This window comes from Nicotiana attenuata, unplaced genomic scaffold (genome assembly GCF_001879085.1).
Source record: "Nicotiana attenuata strain UT unplaced genomic scaffold, NIATTr2, whole genome shotgun sequence".
NCBI lineage: Eukaryota > Viridiplantae > Streptophyta > Magnoliopsida > Solanales > Solanaceae > Nicotiana > Nicotiana attenuata.
Window position 1 is genome coordinate 18,400 of NW_017673594.1, and position 13,673 is coordinate 32,072.

Consider the following 13,673-nt stretch of genomic DNA (forward strand, 5'->3'; position numbering starts at 1 on the left):
CCCCTTTTTTCACCCTTTTGAAAAACTTCTCCAAAGGCATCCCCAATCCCTAATAGTTGACCAGAGCAAAAAACTTTGAGCCAATACCAGCGACTTTTCCGAAACCTGAATCAATCCAAGAAAGTATAATCAAGGGCAATTTAAATTGAACAAAGCCAAAAGTTTAACATGTACTTCAAAAGAGGGTACATAAATCACTAATAAAATAGAAAATAGAAGTATATCGTCACTGTGAGCCAAACAAGAAAGTAGAGACCTTAAATTCTGTTTTGACTTTTGCGGCAGCACGATGGTTCCCCAGCACAATGCATGTACGAATTGTATCACTTATACTTGAATCCACAAAGATGGCCTGTTTTGTAGTCACCTCCAACTCATGTTGCATCCTGTATCAGTATATGAATAATAAGACAACCAAACGACATTTTAAGAGAAGTTAAGCAGAAATAAACAGTAACAAGAGAGAGAGAAGAGAGGGAGGTAGATGCATTCCGAGTTCACATTTTTGTGCAAGTAACCTGTTAGATTTGTTCCCACTTTTTGCAAAATTTTATAAGAGAAATCCATAAATATCACATAAACTGAAAAGGTTGCAGAAAGAAAAAGCCATTCTAGAAGTATGTCACTCTAATTGTCAAAGAGCATCATTGCAACTACAAAAGATATCATGGCGCATAAACAAACACTTATTACTTGCTGAAGAGTGGTTGACAAAACTCGGAACTTAAATGACTTGGTTATTCTATAAAAGCTTGGGCTACTATCCTTGGCTGCAAACATAGGAAGAAAAGGATAGACTTTAGTCGGTGTATGAGACTTGGAAGGATGTATATCATCTTCTGATCTATTGCAAAGTCACCTCTAAACTCAGGTATTTATGTAGAATTCCAGAGCCACCATTCTGGCACTTTGACATAAATTAGATGCAAGTTCTACAAATTTATGCAGGAAAACTCATCCCTCAAATAGAAATTTATGGGAAGAAAGCACTAAAGATGACCTCGGTAATTCATGATACTCCCCATCTAAGAAAAGTAGGGATCAAATTGAGTACATAAGAGATGAGGCACATATATAGTGGATAATATAAAAGATAAGAATGTTATTTGACTCGTTGTAGTAACATTCTGAAACTAGCATCTAATTTTAGCATTGCATGTTTTAATTGCAGCTAGCGCGCTTGACAAATATAATAGAAAAGGGCTTTTATCGTTGATTTAGAAATTTTATGAGGAGCCTACATGTAAATCATAATGCAAACTCAGCATCACTTTCAGCAAGAAGAAAATGGACCATCAACTCAAGACAATAAGCAGGAAGTGAAATGGAAAAGCTAGGGCAAACAAAAGAAATAAATGAAGAGAACTCCAATGAAATTAATGACTTGATAACTAAGACTGAAGGCAAAGGCACCTTAACAATTTTGCATGCTCTTCAGCAGCTTTTGATTCAAAAACATATTCCTTTGTTTCTGCAAAAAGGTGCTGGGACTTCTCAATGAGTTTTATTCTTGGACCATGAAGTGGAGATCCTTTGCTAGCCATTGAATTTTTAGACAATTCCCATGATTCTTTCCATAATAGGAAAGCTACATCCTACAAGATTGAAACTTTGTCACATAAAAAAAAGTTGAATAGAGGGAAAAGTGGAGAATCACCATGAACTGTAAAATATTAGTTAGCAGCAGAATTTTCATGCCTTGCAAATTAAGCTAAAAACAAGATACTATAGAAGGACTACAGAGCGATTACGACGGGCTTCCAAAAGTAGGATCAGATTCACATCGACACACAAGGTAGTTCTATCCCAGAAGGCAAATTGATATATGGTTAGTTCCTAGAATATTCTCTTACCAAATTCCATCTACTTATAAATACAAATGGAGGGATACGAGCGACAATATGTGCTAAAGAACATAAGTAAGATGACATGCTAGACATCAGTATTATTTCCGTATATCTATTATTGAAACAGTTTGAGGAAAACTAAAATAAGGGAGAAATCCACAAAAGATCAACAGATAAAAAAACTAATCCCTTCATTTACACAAAACTTCCAATCGAACAGCAAACATTCGCATAAAAAGATATTCAATGTCACTAGGATGAGATTCAATATGGGATACAAAGTTCAACATTTCTAAGTATAAGTTGTAGTCTCACACAAACCAACCTGAAGTTGTCCAGTAGATAGGAAAAAGTCCTTCAGAAATTCGTGCTTGTAATGCCTTGAGATTGGGAAAAAGAAACAAAATTCAGCAGACTAAGCAAACTGCTCTTGAAGTGATTAAGAAATTAAAAGTTCACATACCGTGCATAATTAACAAACAAATCACGAGCTAGAGGTCTGACCTGTATTGTACCGAAGAACTCCAAAGCTGGTTTCTGGAAGGCAAAAGCATGAGGTTATTAATAACGATTGATAACAACTGAACTAACTAGGCATTTTAGAGAAAAACAAAATTAAGGTATATATTTCACAAGAAAGTCCACTTGAGACATCTTTATATACCTTCTGCCAGATATGGAAGAGGACAAGATAAACCAGATCGGTATCACCACTTTCAGTAGCCTTCATCAGAGCAGTATCTTCTTCTCCAATGCTTAGCAATAGAGGAACCTAAGGAATAACATAGTACATCATAAGCTAACTTAAACTAACCATGTTGTAGAAATCCAATTAACAGATGAAGAGCCAGCCAAGAAAAAGGAAGTCTTCCTCAGATGACAACTTTTTTCATTGGGGGGCAAGGAAGTACTAGGCTCCACCAGAGGATATTAGCGGAAAGACAAAGAACAACAAAAAAATTAAAGAACCTGCTTAGATGAACGTGGCTCATGTTCAACAAGCATGGCAGCTAACTTTCGACGACCATTCTTATCTGCATGAGCAGCAACTGCAGCATAAGATATCCCCTTGCATATTTTCAGCTGAAATACCAAAAATTTACATGAGAGTTTGCACTACAATAATGGATGTTGGACATCTTGTTCAAATTACAAACCTTATCAAGTAACATTTCTAGAAGAGTGGCATCAGGGATTGCCGCCGATGCTGTGATCTTTGTACATGTCCAATGCATGACTACAACTTCCTATACACAAAGTACAAACAGAATAATATAAGCTAACATTTTGATACGGAGGACAATATAAGCTAACATGTAAAAGCTTCAGAATTAATCCGGATACATCAACTCCCCCACCCCCCACCCACCCCCCCCCCCACCCCCGGGACTTTTGGAAGTTCACTTTGAGTCAGTCTTTTCTCAAAGCTACCAAGTTTTGGGAAAATGCCTCTTAAAATTCAATAAAATTGAAGGAAGACAGTACATTAGACACATTGAACATTTTAATGACAGATTGACCTCTTATATGGTATCCCAAGAACAAGTAACACGTCACATAAACTGATATGTTTTTTCCCGATAAGCGCATAACATTTCATGAGCAACTCGTATCTGAACTCCATTATAGAAGTAGTAATGACGTGCCGACGTATATTCTTAATTGGACCACATCTAAAAGAAGGAAGTTTGCTAGAGATACAAACAGCATACCTGATTCATGCCAAGATATTCTGATATTTGTAGCGCAAGAAGGTGGCGATGAGCATTAATAAGACGAGCAATCAGAACAGCAGGCGTAAGCAACTGCCAGGAAAAATGTCAGAAATTGATTCAGATAGAGAGTCTAGAGTGACTTAAGCACAACTCCACTTAAAAACCAGCGAGTATGGAGTACCTTATACTGCTGAATACTGAGAGGGATTCCAATATCTGGGTGACGTACAGCATTTAGGACTCGTAAGGTTTTACACATCTCTTGAATGCGGTCCCGTTGAAAATGGCTGCCAAAGCCAACTGGATATCATTAACTAGAGAAGAAATCAGAATAGAAATGATCTCTTCATAAAATCGACTTTCTAGCAGTAGCAGCTACACAAATGATAGGCGAATGTCTATATATAAACAAATAATCAAGGCCCATGATTAAGTATATTATATGTAAAGGTGTGTTCTATCTAACAGCTTAAGCTTTTAGATGAGATGGTGTCACACTTAAACAGTTTGATCCATTTTGACATAGTGCTTATTCAGCATTCAAGTTGCAGACAAAGCAAAGTTCTGGCACTAACCTCGTAATAACAAGTTACTTGAGAAGTTAACTCTGGTTTAGAGATTGGTCTTAAAGTAGGCAAGCGCATAACTAAAGACCCAATTCTCCTCCCCCTACCCCTCCAGACCCTTGACCCTTCATCTCTTGTACTCAAAGGAAGAAAAAGATGGAAAATCCCCAAAAAGGAAAAGAAAAAACACAAACAAACAAATCCCTTTTCTTACTTACGTCCTCTCCACACTTGGGATCACATTTTAGTCCTTAAGCATCATTGAGTACTTTGTACTGATAAAGTATCAAACATGGACCCAACCGTGGCATCCTTGTTCTGGCAAGCACCCAAACAGAAACATATTGTTGCTTTTTCAACAATCCCATGACTGATGGAGCGCAATCCCCACGTCATCGCATTAACAAACGCAATACAGATCGCTGTTATTTACATTTCCCCCTTATCTAGCCCATGATACAAAAACCCGAAGTAATAAGTGAGATGGTTCGACGAACATTCATGAGCAAGGAAGAAAAAAGGTATCAAGCAGCACGTATTCATGAAATGTTGTTTATGATATAACACAAACCCAGTTTATAACTGCCAAAAATATCATCAATCTTCAAGAGACCACCAACCTCTAGACCAGATGCATATATTTTCTCAGAAGGAACAATCAATAGTTTGTGTAGACATTTTTTCCTTTTACTAGTGTCTCTCTGGGTATAGGTTACAGGAAAACAGTATTACCAGGTTAATATAACTTGGAAGTTTCCACTAGAGGTGTTTAACGGGCGGGCTGGGACGGGCTGAACAAAAAAAAACCAGCCCGTTCGTTAACGGACCGGGTTGGTTAGCGGGCTGGGGATAGCAGGTTGGGAATTTGCGGGTTTTTGTGGGCCCGTCCGGGTTCGGGCTTAACGGGCTCGGGCGGGCTGTGCTAAATTTTTTTTTAAAATTAAATTTTGTTAGCAACGGTACACAAATTAAAAAAAAATTTAACCCATTAACGGGTTAGCGGTCTTAGCGGGTTCCGGTGCACCGGTATCCAAAATGTGTTCATCTAAAACCCGCTCCCCGTCCAACCCGCCCTATATGCTACAGTGCCGGGCTGAACCGGGCTGGCCCGGGACGAACCAGGCTGAAAACGGGTCAGCCCGGCCCGATTAACAGGTATAGTTTCCACCATAGCTTGTTTATCAAAAAAGTTCCCATCACCGCTTAACTTGTTTCATGAATAATAGCAAGAAAGTAAATTGTCAGAGCGAAGAAATGCCTTATCCTTTGATTCTTCTCATAGTCAAGGAACTATACATTAATACCAGCTGAATACCACAGTTGCAATTGTGGCAAAGCAGGCACAGCAAGTACTGCGTCCTCTAAAGGAATTTAGACAAGGAAAGAGCCTATATTTCTAAACAAACAAAGAAGCAGTTCATTTTGCCACTCCCCTCATCATATGAAACCAGCATTACATATATACAGCATTAGAATTTGCATATGTACCCACACCAGAGGCAAAAAGTAAAATGGAACTTCTCTTGTTCTGAGGAAGTAGTAAAATAGAAATTATATTATCAAATATATCATCTCTACAATTAAGCCAACAGACCAACCTGCAAAAGGCTTGTCCGAAGTTTGCTGCTCTTAAAAGCGTCCATTGCAGTGAAACATCAAATTCATGACGTGCTGCATCAATACATGCTTCAACAGCCTCAGGCAACGAAGACCGTATCAACCTCAGATTCTCATCAGCCTGGTGAATGATTAGGTGATTAAAATTTTCCCAGAAGCTGAACTTCAAAACAATTTTTCTCTACTATTAGCTGTCACAAGACTAGTTTTTTTTTAAATTTATTGTGTCTTGTAACTATTTTACTCAGCACAATCTTTGTTATAAAGACTACTTCATTACAAGAACAATAATGGGAGGGTAGGATGTACGCAGACCTTACCCCTACCTTTGTGAAGGTAGAGTTATTTCTGATCCTCGGCACAACTAAAGACTACGTCATTAATATATTACCTTCACAAAGAAAAAAAAAATCTTCTCTAGCATGTAAACTAAAGAATTTGAGTCATTTGACATCTAGTCACTTACCAAAAAATTTAAAAGAAAACAGATATGTTGTCTTTAATAATTCACATATCTGAACGATCATTACATACCCACTGCCTTAAGATGGCTGCAAACACTGTTGGTTGAATTTACAAGGTTTTAGTCCAGAGTGGAGGCAACAAAACTCAATTAACAGAAAAAATAGCATTCATGCAACATCCTTGCACTTTAATAAAGAGCAGATATGGAGAAGCAAGATCCCATCAATTCTCAATACTAGTGAATAGCAGGTCTTAGAAGAAATGACAGTCCTTTATTATTGGATTTCAGCAAAGATAAAGAAAAGACTTTAGCATCACAGTTGTTGCAATTACTCAAGAAATCTAAATGTGAGCTTATTTAAGTGCAATGCCAAACTTATTTTTCCTCATTATAGATTATCTACTTCAACATTTGTATCAAAAGTTAGCTGACATGTAACCTGAGTTTTGAATATTTTAGATTCATGTCATAGGAACCTAGAATGTGTTTGGTATTAGGTTAATGTTTTCTATGAAAAATATGTTAACTGAAAATGTTACATAAAACACTGCTTTATGTCATTGTATGATATTGGGTTAGGAATATAGAAGGAGGTAATTGTAGTAAAGAATGTGGGAAATGATGAAGCATGGCAGAGTATTTATAGTAGGAATTGATATGCTTGTAGAGAGAATTGACTTTATCCAAAAGACAACAGTTAAGGATTTTTCATTGTTTCTGCTATCCTCATCAAATAGGGTTATCAATTACAATGTCCTAAGGGTATGCATCCCAGGGTACATATGCAGGTACGGAAACAAGTCTGGATGCAGAAGTAGATACATATTTGTTAGAAGAGGTAAATATGTGCACAAATGGACAAGTCTAATGATGCTCATTTTATGGAAATATTTCGAGATTGAAATAGGCAGTTGGGTCTTCGTCATTTCATAGAGTAAATACCAAAAGATATAGCCTACCTTGGCACTCCGCCTGTCAAAATGATCTAAGGCATCATAAAGCAAAGCAGCTGGTAGTGTGCTACCAATCTGAAATATGGAGACAGTTGAATCTGGAACACGATGAAGAAATTCCATGCTCATGTTGGAGAGTATTCTAACCCCGTCACATTCAGGGATAAGGAGAACTGGTTCATCATAGAAATAGCTGACAGGATCTCCAGGACCCACCATTAGAAGCTTATCATCCCAGTAGAGTAGTACACTGTCCAATCCACACCATGCTAGCTGCTCGGGGGGTAGGGCTGACTATAAATACAAAAGCAGTAGCATGGTAAGCGAAGATTCACTTTTTTTTTCTTCTGGATAAGTTGGTAAAGAAATGTTCAGCGATCCAGATGAACTAAAAATTCCAAAAGATGAAAATAAAGGGTGGCACACACATGTGATATAAAATCCAACTAAAATAGCCAGAAATCATTTTTTACATGTGAAAAGCAACAACTCAGATCCAATTGATGCTCAAACAAGTTATATGTCATGGTAACGTGCTTGAATTATTCTATCTGAAAAACTGTATAAATAATAATGTGGTAAGACATCAAGAAAAATCATTCTAGTTAGCCACTTAACATAACACTGAGCAAGTAGAATTTACTTAAAAGAATGCAGAAACGGCAAGTTAAAGCATTGGGAATAAAATAACCTTCTCAAAAGTATAGTCGAAAATAATGCTGGAGAAGTCCGTAGACACAACAAGAAGCCTGTCATCATGTGTAAAAGCTGCCAAAAGCTTCCCATTCTGAGAAACCACCATTTTCTGTAGAGGCCCAATTCCAAGCCCAACTTGTTGAACGCCATCCTCTTCCACCAGCAACACGTGATCAGCCACACTCATCAGTACCTCCACATTCCAAGACATAGTATACTGCGGCTCGATCACAGCCGTACATAACGGAAAATCCTCCAAACCAGTATCCGCCAATTTGATTGGTTTCGGGTTGTTGAAATCGGGTATGCAGTAAACCTGAAACGCCTCATTGATACAGGCGACACCGTTTACCCAGAAGATGCATTCAACTACGCTATGAGTAAGACAGTCAGCGCCTAGTGAGAGCTGAGAATTCGGTTCAATAGGCTCGGCGTGGATGTTGTAACGGTAAACGGTGCCATCCTGAGTGATGCAAACTAGGGTTTGATCTTCGGTCCATGACATGCCGATGAGTCGGCCGCCGGGATTCTTCCAGATAGTTTCGGAGATCTGAACGCCGGCAGAATTGAAGATACGGAGCTTCCGAAGGGCGGATCGGCGTAGAGTTGGACGATCTTAGCGTCGTCACGGATGACAGCGATTGGACCGCCGAAAGGAGCGCAAGCAACTTTGTTGCGCGTGAGGTCCACGTTCTTCCATTGCATCTGGTAAAGTTCTGGTTTCCGGTAGTAGCGATTGTGGAGGAGCTGCCATTCTGCGGCCACTGTGACTGCCGCCATTGGAAGATTGGAAGGTAAGGTTTAACTCGTATCAAAGATATCGTTAGATCAGAAACATCACTGAAAAAATGTTTTAGCAACATGGTCGGGTCCGGGGCAGCTCTGCTCCATGTTTACCTTTCTTTTATTTTCTTTTCTTTTTTTTCTTTTTTGTCAACTTCCGCGTGTTTTCTTTGTATAAATAATATTACTAAATGAAGCTAAAAGTCATAATTCTGAATGCACGTCTGAATATTAAGATGTGGTATGCAGGTCTGAACACTGAATAATATTACTTTTAGCTTCATTTAGTAATACTATTATTACTTATATTATCAAGTGTTAATTCAAATTAGTAAGATGTTAGCCATATATTTGCAATGCATTGCCTTGGATCTTGATGTAAAAAACTTTATTTGCTAATACAAAGATTTGAGTAGTTTAATTCGAAGTTCTAGAATATTTCTTTTTTTTTTTGATAAGAAAATTCTAGAATATTTCTTATGTTAAAAAGTAAATATTCTTTGTTTTTTTAAAACCTTTTTTACATGGATTTTATACTTTTTTTCTACAAAGTTCAAAATTGTCTAAGTCAAAATATTATTACGTATTTTACGACACTTTTTGGGGCCTCAAAATTTTTGGGGCCTAAAGCGAAGACTTTACTAGCCTCACCCTTGAGCCACCCACGAAGATAAGTTGTATATTTCTAAGCAAATAATCTGTTTGAAGATTGCAAAAATGTAGTAAATGGTAGGATCTTAAACACAAAATAGGAAAAAATTGAGGAAGTAAAGAAGCTATTCTTGAATAAACAAAAGAAAGCATGGTTCAATTATAGAACATGTAACATATGACGAATAATTCAAGAGCAATAGCGCTTAAATATTCAGAACGCACTGAAATATAAATCTTACTTATGTATACATTATCCGAATTCTAACCAAATATGAAACTATAGCCGCTCTAATTTCAACAACACAGAAATTCATTACCGAATTCTAGCCATAGCAAAGTTTCTTAATTTTGGACGAGCTTCGTAAACACCAATTACGGTTTATATTTCAACTAGAGAAATTGAATTTCAGTCACTAATATGCAATTCTTGAAGAAAACAAAAGAACGTTCAAAAGGGACAATGTGAATCTGCAAACGAGAAAAAAACATTGCTAACAATTTAGAACGTCCCAATTAAGATTTACGATTTAGAGAATTGGGGTGTCAACAAAATCAAGAAAAATTACATAAATTCAGAGATTCAATCAAAATAGAATATCCAAAAGTGAGAACAAGACACAAATAAGAGGCAGGCAAAACCTTCTAGTTTAGCCCCTTCTCAATCGTAGGGTTTTTTTAAACCCTAAACTCGAAACTGAAATTTACCATTAGAAAAGTGGAAACAAGATGGAGAATTCCAAGTATAATTTTCAAAATCTTACCCAGAAAAAGATTCGGCGGCTGCTTGATCTTTGAAGAGAGAGACGTGTGAAGGATGAAATTAGTTTTGGGTTTAGAAGAAATAGCCCGTCAAGAGAGAGAAAGGAGCACCGAAAAAAAAGGCGTGTATTTTCGGTATTTTTAAAGATAAAAAAACAAATAATATATATATATATATATATATATATAGATGTATGTATGATATTATATTTCTTTAGAGAAATACTATGTAATATAATGGTATTAAGGTATAACATTATATAACTAATATAATGATATTTTCAAAAAATACTTTGTATACTAATGTAATAATACGCCTTTGCTCTTTTTAGTAAGAAAGCACTCCCTCGTATAATAATGATATAAAGTTACATGATTTATAATGTATATATACCTCAAATATACAATGCATCTTTCATAAAATATATGCATTTTATTTTTTCAAAATATAAAGAAGTATACTTTCGTTAGAGTTTATGTTGTATAGAAAAAGATATTACCATTTAAATATGTTAGGGATTGGTTTCAAGAGAAAATATAGGGGAAAAAATATTTAAAAACTCTAAGAACGTTTTCAGTAAGAGGTATCTGCTAGGAATATAATTATTTAGTTGCCATGTATGTAAAATAGCTATTGTTGCTACGTTTCAGAAAATTTTTCCTTAAATTTTGGGGTTTTGACACAGTTACCCACAAAAACAAAACTATTTCCCCTTGTCTACCCATTTATTTTCCTACCCATAAACTAATTATATTTCCTACTGTGGGGAATTTTTTCTTTATTCTCCAATTCTTTTTTATTTTTATGCTTATTTTCTTTTATTTTTTCTTTTCTTTTTTTCTTTTCTCCTTTTCCTTTTTCTCATTTTCTTCTTATTTTTTTCTTTTTTCCTTTTCTAATTTCATTTAACTTCTTTTTTTATATTCTTTTTCTCTTCATAATCTAATTTCATTTACTGTTTTCACTATTTTTTTATTATTCTTTTTTTTTTTATATTATTACTAAAGAAAAATCAAATTGTGTACCAATTAAATGTAGCTAATACAATCAAAAAAATATTAACTAACATATGATATTAGTATAGTATATAGCTATACCAACAGGGTATCCAATTGTACGCAATGAGTTAAAAAAATTAATTTAATTATTAAACTAAAATAATATCAGTTGTCAATAAAAAAATTTAAAAATTCTAAAAGGATCTAATTGTAAGAGTATACCGTTACACCATATAGCATACTATAATTTTTATTTTATTTTTTTGCATTTTCAATTTGCCCCTCACGCTGGGTAAAAGCTTAAAACAAATTAAAAGGGAAAAGGCAAGTGAATTTATGGGTAATAAGTATACTATTATAATATATTGTATACTATTACAACATATTGTTACATTATCTTGCATATTATTACAGTATACCATAATAATATATTGTATACTATAATACTATACTGTTGCAGTATAACTATATACTCCTATAGTATATTAGTATACTGTAGCGGTATACTGTTTTGTAAACTATAATAGTGTACTGTTGCAGTATAGCTATATACTCCTACAGCATATTGTATACCGTAGCGGTATACTGTAGCTGTGTTCTTCTTCGATTTTCAACTGAAAATTTCGATCTCAATCACCTCAAATCAGGTCCAAATGCTATCAAATTTTAGTATGAACTTCTAGAAGGTACTATAAGCAATATTTAACAGCACCCACTTTGAATCAAACAAAAAATCTTCAAAAATAAAATTGAGCTTCAAGCCCAACAATGGTGGATATTCAAATACACAAAAAAAATTTAGATTTGGGAAGCTTACTCGAAGATACTATAAGCAATATTTTATAGCACCACATCGAATCAAACAATAAATCTTCAAAAGAACTATATTCTTCCTTAAAACTTTACTATAACATATAAACTTGTTACCAGATTATTGGGGCGATTTAGAAGGAGAAGATATTGGGGCTTGAGAAGGTGCTTTTGTGATTTGAGCCCCACCGGAATTTAACACAAAAAATAGAAGAACTGCAATAGCAAATAATTTAGACATTTTGTAGTGCAATAAAATGAGAAAGAACTGAATAATGGCCGGAAAATTAGAAGGAAGAGAATAAATAAATTCTGATGATTAATGTGCGATGAACACGAAGGGAATGTTCGGGCAGATATATAGGAAGTGAAACTAGCGGGTAAATAGTTTGGGGAGTATTGGTAGGAGTATTAAATAGTTTGGGTCTGGGCATTAAAGGGTAAATAGTTTGGAATTAATAGGTATAAAGTGAGATTTTCTCTTAAATTTTGCGTGTTCATGTTTTTTGCTCCACAAATAGCCATTTTTAGGACCCTTTTAAAAGATAATGCGAAATTTATAAAGTTTTTGAAGTCTATTCGCTTCAAGATTTACTTCAGACATATGGGGGTTTGAAGTTGCAATCACAAGTCTAAAAATCCAGATTAAAATTTTTGGGTATGAAGTTAGTTCTTCCAAAGCTTAACGTCAAACCTCAAGTCTAAATTTGAAAAGTTCGAATTCTGCTGAAAGTCTAAAGTTAGGCTTTGGTAAAGCCCAACTTCGTACCCGAGGGTTTGGATTTGAACTTAAGCTTTTCAAACTTCAGGACTTCGGGTATGAACTTAAGCAACAACAACAAGCTCAGTTTAAATCTTGCTTAGCTAAATTTTGAAAAATTATAAAAATTGAACTTTAAATAGTTTAAAAACTGAATATGTTTTCTATTAGGATGATAAAGAGGGCTATGTGGTGTCATTTTTTTTCGAAGTTGTATTGTCGATCGGTTCAATTATGAACTGTAATGTATGAATTAGTAATGTAAGGATTATAAGCTAAAAATATCTCTTGTTTATTATTTTAAAAGGCAAATAAGAAAACAAATATGAAGAGTGTGACGGCATTTTATTGTTGTTTATGTTAATCCATATACTACCAACACTTGGTATTCTTATTTCACATTTTAGCTCGCATAACATAATAATAAATCGCATAACTTATTATATTACTTTTTGCCACAAGCTTCCCAGGGAAGGGAAACGGTAGATATAATTTAGTTAAAACCAAGGGAGAAGTGATAAAGTTCCTTTCAATTTATGTCACGAGCTGAATGTTGTTACAATATTGATTGAAAATAGTGATCAATATGAAATTTAAAAGGTTCAGCAGTTAACGAGTAAGTTCATACAACTCTTGTTACAGAATTAGGGGTGTCAATGGATATTTGAAAATCGATTAAACCGATCGAACAGTATCGCACCGAACCGATTTTTAGGTTTCTTTAAAGAAACCGTAGGTTTTTATATAAATCTATAACCATATCGATAATTAGGATATGTTTTTTATTTTATAAAAATAAACCGAAAAAATACCGAACTGTACCGAGTAAATTTTACATGTGGAAAATATATTTTATATAGTAAGTTTAAAACTAATAAAGCATTAAATTTTTCATTGGGCCTCGGAATTATGAAAATTGTTACAAGCCAATAAGTAATTAAACTCATAATACTAATTCATAAAACCTATTATGCTACTTATACTTAAACTAAGTTATTTCAAGTATCTTTATTAGCAAGACACAAAGTATTCTAGCGATTATGAGTAG

The 13,673-nt window shown here is 34.9% G+C and overlaps 1 long non-coding RNA gene and 1 pseudogene across 2 annotated transcripts in view; both read right to left on the reverse strand.

Moving 5' to 3' along the window:
* The window catches only part of LOC109216803, a 10,825-nt pseudogene extending 2,185 nt beyond the window's left edge, over positions 1-8,640 (reverse strand). Inside the window, exons 1-13 of the transcript XR_002066549.1 lie at positions 7,856-8,640; positions 7,171-7,458; positions 5,727-5,866; positions 3,744-3,849; positions 3,560-3,652; positions 3,005-3,094; positions 2,817-2,930; positions 2,512-2,619; positions 2,311-2,384; positions 2,173-2,227; positions 1,414-1,595; positions 257-386; positions 88-105 (exon numbers count right to left, since the gene is read on the reverse strand). The product of XR_002066549.1 is annotated as a protein VACUOLELESS1-like (transcript). The remainder of the gene's footprint in view (positions 1-87; positions 106-256; positions 387-1,413; positions 1,596-2,172; positions 2,228-2,310; positions 2,385-2,511; positions 2,620-2,816; positions 2,931-3,004; positions 3,095-3,559; positions 3,653-3,743; positions 3,850-5,726; positions 5,867-7,170; positions 7,459-7,855) is intronic.
* An 806-nt stretch (positions 8,641-9,446) lies between these two features.
* LOC109216806 lies at positions 9,447-10,183 on the reverse strand. The gene is made up of 2 exons (XR_002066551.1): positions 10,059-10,183; positions 9,447-9,765 (listed from the first exon to the last, which is right to left on the reverse strand). It is a non-coding gene; the product is annotated as an uncharacterized LOC109216806 (long non-coding RNA).
* Positions 10,184-13,673: the final 3,490 nt, after the last annotated feature.